The sequence below is a fragment of the Meriones unguiculatus genome, chromosome X (genome assembly GCF_030254825.1).
Source record: "Meriones unguiculatus strain TT.TT164.6M chromosome X, Bangor_MerUng_6.1, whole genome shotgun sequence".
Classification (NCBI taxonomy): domain Eukaryota; kingdom Metazoa; phylum Chordata; class Mammalia; order Rodentia; family Muridae; genus Meriones; species Meriones unguiculatus.
In genome coordinates this window covers 9,671,608-9,681,438 of record NC_083369.1, presented here as the reverse complement: position 1 = coordinate 9,681,438, position 9,831 = coordinate 9,671,608, and positions in this window count along the sequence as shown.

The following is a 9,831-nucleotide window of genomic DNA, read 5'->3' as shown; positions in this document are numbered from 1 at the left end:
CAATTTAATGAATTATAAAATAGGCCTTAAATATCTATTTAAATGACTTTTATAATGACAGATCCTAAATTACTTAAAACTATGCTATTTCCAAAAATAGAAATTTTCTTTTGCTGAAAAAAAAAATTGATTTGTTCATGATCAAAAGCTATTTTCAATGCCAGTGGTGTTGGGCCAAGCACCACTGAGGGGATGTGCCTTTCAAACATTCCATTTCTTTAGAGAAAGTGAGAATCTGTGTTAGATGCATAATTCCACAGGATTTCAGAAAACCCTTTAATGTAACACACTGATTTCTAGAAATTAATTCCAATGAAATAAACTAATTAAATATCATAATAAGAAATAATGAAGTTTAATTTCTGAATTATAATTGTTCAACTTATGACTCTCTATAATAATGTAAGCTTTTTAATAATGTAAAAGCCATACACATTCAATGAAAACTATGCCTTAAATTCTGCATTTCAATATTTTTTGGCCACTGATTTGTGAACTACGGCTTTTGTGATATTAAGCAGAGGCAAACAGCCCCATTTACACAACCAAAAAAATAAATATTTTTGTTACACTGTATTTTGTTGCTAAAGAATGATTTTTAATAGGTGTTTTAAATGCATTTTTAATGTACAATATTTTAAACTCACACTGGGGTTATATTTTCACTTTATAATGAGGAATGTGATGCTACAATAAGTAAAAAAGCATTCATATCAACTTACAATCATAAACAAGGTAAATATCTCACAATATAGAAATCTATAAGGAACCTTACAGATCTAATAAAATATTGTTTATGAAGGAATATAGATAAGTTTTCATAGTAAATGTCTATGTGTAACCACTGATTTCTAAGAAAATATTCAAGCAGATATCATCAAAAATAATGTAATAATATGTAAATGTGGGCCTTTGTCACCATGTCAACCAAAATAAAAGGGTTTTGAATTTTACTAAAATTATTAGTAACTTTTTGTGGATAAGCAAGGCCTTAGTTAGTGAACCAGACTGAGATTCCAAGTCTGTCTCAGGTTGATGTGCAAATTTACCTGACCCAATCTAATGCTGCATTATTTATTTCAACCTTTCCCTATACTGAACAAATGTCATTGGTAGAGCTCTTTTGAAAAAAAGTGTTCCCCCATCTCTCTTAAGCAGGTCCTACAGCTGCTATCATTCCCTTTTATCAGTTAGTTGCCAAACCACTTATGGCCTCCTGTGGAAGCCTTGTTAGCTTGTGACATAGTTTTAGAGAGCATTAATTGATGTCCTCATTTTCCACATTTGCACGTTTTCAAATTGGTAGCCCAATACAGTACAGTGTCTCTGGCATTTCAGTTTCTCATGCTACCACTGGCACCCCTCCAAACAGGTGAGGTTTTATAATAATTCTAAGCATCCCAAACATTGTGTAGTGATCAAATTTAAAGCAAACAGCATCGTTATGCCAAGGGCCTAAACCAGCATTTTTCAAGAGAAATAGCTGTCAAGCAAGTCAAAAATCTGAATTGCAGAAATGCATAGTAGAAGTTCCATATGTGGCCACTAGATGACAACATTGCAAAGACATAGCAGACAAGTTGGATCCGGGTGGTTCGTGGAAAGACTGAGATGAGCAGAACTAAAACGCTATATATTGAAGACCACAGCATCGGCTCCTGAGACTGAGGCTAAGGTTAATATCAGAAAAAACAGTTTACATGAAACAAAGAGACAGGGCTTTCAGACAGGCAATACCCAAGAGATATGTGAATGACACATACAATATAGTCCCAAAAACAATCATAAAAATTACACACAGAGAGACAAAGAAATAAACTGGAACGAACAGGGACTGGGTTTTAAGGCTCTGGGATCAAAGTTCTTGGCTTTACCCTTACCATTTGTCAAAAGGATCCGTGGTAGGAATTGAAGAATGTTAGTACATAAAGAATTATTGTTTAATGGAATCAGAACTAACGTTTATGGTGATGAAAAAGATCTGAAATGAAATAGTGGTAATGGCTGCACATTGTGTATATACTTTATGCCACTGCATTGTATGTTCAAGAACTAAAAATAGAGTAAGTTTTAGCCAGGTGTAATGTCACAGGCTGTTAGCATAATTATTATGGAAGCAGAGGCAGAAGGGCATGAGCATTTTATATTACATATAGTTTATAATATACCTATTATTATGTATAGTTTCTTTGTTTATATATTAATTTGTTTGTTACAATTTATTTACTTTGTATCCTAGCTGTGGCTCCCTCTCTTATCTCCTCCCAATCTTGGCCACCCTCCCTCTTCACCCACTATGCCTCTCTACTAGTCCACTGATAGAGGAGAACCTCTCCCCCCTTCTATCTGACCCTGGCCTATCAGGTCTCATCAGGACTATCTGGATCCTCTTTCTCTGTGGCCTGGCAAGGCTGCACCCCCCCCCCCCCCCCAGAGGAAGGTGATCAAATAGATGCCCACTGAGTTCATGTCAGAAAAAGCCCCTGATCCCCTTATTAGGGAACCTACTTGGAAACTGAGCCACCTATGGGCTTCCTCTGAGCAGGGGGTCTAGGTCTTCTCCATGCACAGTCCTTGGTTGGAGTATCAGTCCCTGCAGGCCCTCTCCTCCCCCTAGGCCCAGGGTTTTGTTGTTGTTGTTGTTATTTTGGTTTTTGTTTTGTTTTGTTTTTGGCTCTGCTGGTCTCCTTGTGGAGTTCCTGTCCCCTCTAGGTCTTTCTATCTCCTTCTTATAGTTTTTTTTTTTTTATATGAGAAAAAATGGCCCAATACAAATCAGCTATTGAACACCTTGATACCTCTCCTGGCTTTTGCAGAATCCCAGCTTAGAGTGAATGCTTCTTAATTCTGTATGCCATCAGCATAAGGTTCCATCTCATTTTGTCTCCCTGTAAATTGATTAGCCAATAGTTTTGTTTAGTCTGTTGAATTACTACGTTAGATCAGTTAATAACTCATCAAAATATTTTGTCTTAATCTATATTTTCTCTTAATCTAACATTTTTATTTTATTATATAGATCTTCATTTTTACCTATATATTTTTCTGCTTCAATGGACTTGTCTTGGAGCTTCTTACAAACATACAATGACAAGTAATTCCCTCAACTTTTGTTTGTCTGAAAAAAAATTTTTCTTTTTTATTTCTGAATAATAGTTTCACTGGATCTCGAATTGTAGGTTGTCAGGGTTTTGTTTTGTTTTGTTTTTCAACACTTTAAACATTTCACTGCACTATTCTTAGATGGTTTCTGAAATGCAATATATTGTAACTCTCATCTTTGTTCCTTTGTAAATAAGGTAGCTTATTTTGAGATTTCTACTTTGCCTTGATTTCGATATGCATGCTATTGTTTTGGTATCTATTCTCCTTGATATTCTCAAAGCTTCCTCTGTTTGTAGACTGCCATTAATCTTGAAGTATATTTAGTCACTAGTGTTTCACATATTCTTTTCTGTATCTCTTTTTCTCTGTACAGTTTCCTTACTTGTAGTTTACATTGTTTATGTGATCTCATAATTGGACATATTGTAGGTATGTGCCTTTATCTTTACCTTTCTATTCAGTGAAAGTGAAACTTCAGAGAAGTTCCTATTGATGTGTCTTAATCATTCCACGTGAGTTCATCAAAGTTGTTTTTTATTTTGGATAAGGTGATTTTTGTGGTGGTGGTTGAAACAGAAGATATCTGTAGGCAAAAAGGTAGCCTCTAACACCTGGACTCCAAGATCATATTGTCTGGCTAGTTAGCAATATTTTTATTCCTGGAGTCTCCTCTTTGTGTGTGTTTTAGAACATTCTGGGCCACACAGGAAAAAAAAAAAAGATAATGAAGTACAGTTTCAGATTTGTTCTTCTCCCAAGTTTCATATCCTCCCCGACAAACAACTCTTTATCAGTCAGAATCTGCAGTGCACTCGAGAGCTCACTCTTGCTGTTATAGCTTTATACATTTTGACAAATATATAAATAACATAAAACAGCCATAGATTCACTGGCCTAAAATCTCCACATTTTAAGCCTTCATTTTTTCACTCTTTCTAATCCCTGAAAACCAATGATCTTTCTCTAGCTTTCTCTGGAATGTTACATAGTCAAATCTCATAATGCCTAATGTTTTCAGCTTGCCTCCTTAGTTATATACATATAATACAGATAAGAATATTCTTTATCTAGCATGCATGGAGATAACCCAGAACCCCTGCACAGATGTAGCCCAGGACATTTCAGTCTCCTAGTGGGTTCTATAGTAATGGGAACAGGGACTATTTCTGACATGAACTGATTGGCCTGCTCTTTGATCACCTCTCCCTGAGGGGGGAGCAGCCTTACCAGGACACAGAAGAAGACAATGCAGCCACTCCTGAAGAGACCTAATAGACTAGGATCAGAAGGAAGGAAAAGAAGACCTCCCCTACCAGTGGACTTGGGGAGGGGCATGCGTGGAGAAGGAAAAGAAAGGGAGGGATTGGGAGGGGAGGAGGGAGGAAATTTCAGGGGGGATACAAAGTAAATTAAGTGTAATTAATAAAAAAAATTAAAAAAGAATGTTCATTATTTTTTGAGAATTAATTTCTTTCAGTGCTGCTTTTTTAACTTTTGGGAAGTCTACAGTCTTCTCACCTACTGAAGAATATCCTACTAAATTACAAGTTTAGACAATTATGAGTAAATTGTTATAAATATATAATATAGGATTTTGTGTGGATATACGTTTTCAACTTTAGGTAGATACTAGAGAGAATAATCTCTAAACAATAATAGTGTGTTTTGTTTTCTTGGAAACTATCAAACTGACTCCCAGAATATCTGTACGATTTTGTGTTCTCCAGAGTAAAATATGCATATTCATACAAGTTTTTGATATTGTCAGTGTTTTGAATTTATTTCTCACTGATAGGCATGTAGTCAGTCTCTCAGTAGATGTTTTTTGTTTTTCTTGCATCTCTCTTGGTAAGGGTTTTGTATAAATATTTTGCCATTATAAAACTGTTAGGTACAGTTTCTTACTGTTCACTTTTAAAAATTATATTTATATATTTTGTCCTTTACCAGATAGTTTTTTGAAAATATTTTTAATTCTGACTTGTAAAAATCATCTTGCAAATCCTTCATCATGTCTTTGTCTCTCTGCATGATACCTATGTGCTATTGCATATTGTTCACTTTTTCTATTTAAGGTCTAAGTATAGTAATCATAGTTATTAGAAATTCCCAGTCTGATTACTTCAATATCTCTTTTGTCTCTGAATCTAATTAAGATGGGGGCTTATCCCTTCAAGTACTTTTTGCCCCTTCTCTAAGAGTGCAGTGGCTTTAGCCGAAGAAGTGAAGCTGAAAGTTCCTCTAGTGTTTTTGTTTGTGACTCCCCATTTGTCTGTGGATTTCCCTGGGGACCTCTTCTCTAATAGCATGTAACCCTTGTAGTTCTTGTGTTTGCCATGCCTTGGAAGCATAGTAGAAACCATACTCATGTGGTGGTAAGGAAAAAGAGGGAAAAAGTTACATATAATGTATGTTAAGTCTCTGTCTGTGAAACTACTTATTTCACAAATGTTTCTTGACTCCCTCTCTTGTGTACCACAGGAAGCCTCTGTAGTCTAGAGCTAGTGATTCCTCTTCACCCTAATTGACTGGGTTTGGGGAAAATATATTTTCCCAAGATTTTGAAATTAGGTTTTGAAAATATAATTTGTTAGTGCAGGGTCCTTTCAGAACAGAATGCTCTGAGCTTTTATCAAAATACCTGGAATTCCTCGGCCTGACAAGACTGCAGAGGGTTATTTTTTTTGCTTTTCATTCTGAACATCAGATAAGGTTTCTGGAGATAAACCTTCTGAAAGTCCCTGAAGAATGGTTCCCTGGGAATTTTTATCTTTGAAGATAATCAGTCCCCAGTTTCCTATCAATTCTCTGATAAAGAATGTGTGGCTTTCAGTCTTGTCAGATTTCTGAAGACAGGAATGGCAACTTCTAAACTCTGCATACCAGAACTTTTCTTTTTCCATTTTGTTTTATTTATCTACTTTAAAACTCACTGCTCTTCTTAAAATATTTGGGTAAGCATTTGGAGAGAAAAGATCCAAATGTACACCATATAATAAATATGAACTTTTCTGTGTGTTCTAAAAAGTTTTCAGAGATTTATTTTTAAGTACAAAACAAATGTGCTTATTGAAAAACTTGAAATGCTGTAGAACACACAGAAAGTTCAAGTCTCTTTCAGTAGTCTCTTATTTCTGACCTGATTGTTCTGAGTATGTTATCTTGCTATCCTTTAGTTGATAGGATAAACACAGACAAGCACATTTGCTGTATTTTTTTCAAAAATGGATCAGACTGCCTTTATTCTTTCTTTTTGTTATATCAGAGATTATATCACACTCAGTTTTATGTCCTGTGTTTTAACTTTTGGATGCTTCCCTTCATATTTCATAAACATTTACTTTTATTTTTCAGTTAGGCTTTTTTTATGTTGTGGGTGAACCCAAGCCATTGAACTTGCTGGATCCATGCTGTTACACAGATTTAAGTACTCAACACTTTCCTCTGTACTTAAATTCTAATAGTTATCTTCATTATATAAACATGGTGCAATATACTTAGTTAAGCCCACCTGTTAAGCATTGAGTGTTATGTTTTTCATTTATTCACTGAAAAATATTTGTAACTATTTTGTCAGAGCAAGTATAAAAATTGTCTCTCTACTTGTATACACACATGAGTATGTTCGAGCTTCACAATGCTAAAATTCATGCTGTTATACATAATGCTGAAGAATACATCAGTATGTGACTTATGTTTTATTCCTTTTCAATAGATTGCTGAAGGTAGAATTGCCAAGTTAGAGAATATAAATATTTTGAAATCCTTCATAAAAATTGCTAAATGCATCACTAGAGAGACTATCATTTTACTAGCTTGTAAAAATTGTGCAGGCCTGATATAATCTCAGATATAACAAACAAAAAGAAAGATAGGCTACAGATGGGATACAAAGTGAAGAAATTGTAATAAGTAAATAAACAAAAGACAAAATTGTACAAGCAATATTCATGCCTACCTTATTTACGGTATCACTATACTATCACCACATGAAACAGTGCTTAGCACATATCAGATGTTTGCTGCATGTTTAATAATTAATGCCTAAAATATGACCATGCTGCACTTTGATATAAGGTTGTTTTAATGGTTAATAATGGTAATCCATTAATAAATATATATGAGTGTATATATGCATCGTATATATTCTCCAGTTTTTATCTTGTACATAATCTTATATTTTCATTTTCTGTTGAAAAACTGTCTTAAGGCTTCTCTTCATGATTTATACAAAGTGGCTTTTTAAGTAAAAATAAGCAAACAAACTGTGAGCTGTGAAGTCAGACACATTTGACTTTGAATTTAGATTCTCCCATTACCTTTGTCATTTAAATAGACATTTTGTATCTCTAGTATGTCATGAAGGCTATCTAATACCTTTTTGTTAAGAGTAAACAACTTATTATCAAACTACAGTTTGAAAGTTAAAAATAGGTAATAATGGCTCCACTAGTGCTAGATTTATACCTCTCACCAAAACAATTGCAACTGGACTTTTGTTTGTAAATCTAGGATAAAGTCTGTTCCCCATGCTGGGCTCTGCTGTCTTGTGAGGGTAGTGGCCACTTTCCCACTTCCACATGTTTCTCTGATTTCTCTTTTTATTTCTTTCACTTCATTTCTCCCTACCAAAGTCATGCAATTTTGTTCAAATACTATTTGTTTCAAATAATGTTTCTTGAATCCCCAAATGAACTGGTATGGTATGGTAGTGCCTCCCCTGAAGCCACACTCTACCATTTTGCATACTTGTGCTATATTTAATGGGACAATTAGTCACTTAAAGAAGGGAGCTTGTTTCCGATACTCTCCAGTATGAAACACTAAATATATTATCTTAATCAAGTTGTTAAACTGAGGCCCCGGTGTTTGTAGGCTTATTTCTCAGAGTTCCCGTGTTGATTGGGTGAAGTAAGGAAGTAGGTGATGTCTAATAGGAAGAAAGGGGGAGATAAGTTACAGAGAGTATTTTTTAAATGGAATTTCTCCGGTTAAAGTATTGGTAGAAAACTCACTGCATGAGGTGCTTATATCATAGCACAGTGCTTGGTTCTAGATATTTAAAACATCTCACACCGATTTCTTTCTACTCACTTGACAGGCAAAAGGGGAAAGGAAAGAGAGCAAGTAAGCAGACTAGAATGGGTTAAGAAATTGCCACACACTTTACAAAGATGCGATAGAGTTAGAGAGAGTAAAACAAACAGAAAACAAAAACTTGATTGAGATACCCAAATACAGAGAAAACCACAAAATTCCCCCTTCTTCCCACCCTGGTAAACTTACCTGAATCACTCATTTATAATTCCTTCATTCACTTATTCTGTTCAACAAACCTTTACTGAGTCACTATTATAGAAGGAACTGTATTGGAGACAGAGAGCTCACAGTCTGGGTGGGAATGGAGGTGGCTATATAAATAACAATCACACAAGGAAGACAGCATAAAATATGTATCCTGGAATGTAAAGAGAAACCAGGGCCGAAGACTAGAGTTAAGTCACAGAGCCAAGCAAACAATAAGCTTCTTTCTGCTGCTTATAGCTAAGGTTAGTAGCTCAAAACTCATTAAGAAGAGGTCTCTGCTCAGATGTAGCCCTTGGTAGCTCAGTATCCAAGTGGGTACTCTAATAAGGGGAACAGGGACTGTTTCTGACATGAACTCAATGGCTGGCTCTTTGACCTCCTCCCCACCCTCCACCCCCCACCCCCAAGGGAGGAACAGCCCTGCTAGGCCACAGAGGAGGACTTTGCAGCCAGTCCTGAAGATACCTGATAAAACAGGGTCAGATGGAAGGGGAGGAGGTTCTCTGCAATCAGAGGGCTTGGAAAGGGGCAGGGAGGAGATGAGGGAGGGAGGGTGGGATTGGGAGGGAAAGAAGGAGTGGGATACAGCAGGGATACAAAGTTAACAAACTGTAACTAATATCAAAAATTATATATAAAAAAGAGAAGATGCCTACCTGGCACTTAGGTATTTTGCAAAGTTTTTGACCACTGGCTTTTTTATAACTTCACCCCTACAACGGTGGAGAAAGTCAGGGATAGTGTTTACTTCTTTACTTAAGTTTTTTTTCCCCCAGTCCTAGACACCAAACTGCGGGACTTGTACCTGCTAAGTAAACATTATACCACTAAGCATTATCTCCAGCTTCATCACTTTATATCATTTTGGCTATTTTCATTATTTTCTACTTTAAACTCGAATTGACCTTATTTGCTGTTCATGTTTTCCCTCCTCTGATTATGATTTCCCTAATATCAAAACAGAAATCTGTAAGAAAAATATAGATACATGCCTCTTTTCTTTTTGTCAGTGTTTGTGGTATCATCCACAGATTTTTTTTATTATGAAAACCAAATTGACCAGTTCTCTCATTCATCTGATCACCTAATTCATTGAAAAAAGCGGTATTAAAGTAATTTTTGTACAAATGTGTCTTTGCTAAAGTAATGGAGTGAGGATTGTGATAGGGATCTTATTATTTGTGATTCTGTCAATAGCATTTATGAGACAGCTGCAGGATGACTAAGGACATATCAGGCAATTTGAGGAAGTTCTGAATACTGTATGCTCTATGCCTCCCGGTGCAGAAATAGCACAAAACCCTAGCAATTATAACCAGCCACAGTCAACAAAAGATAAAGCTAGCTAGGCCAAGCTAATTGGGCTACAAGGCAGACCAATGTTTGTTGGGCACTGGTGTCTTCTCACAAAGGCAAATG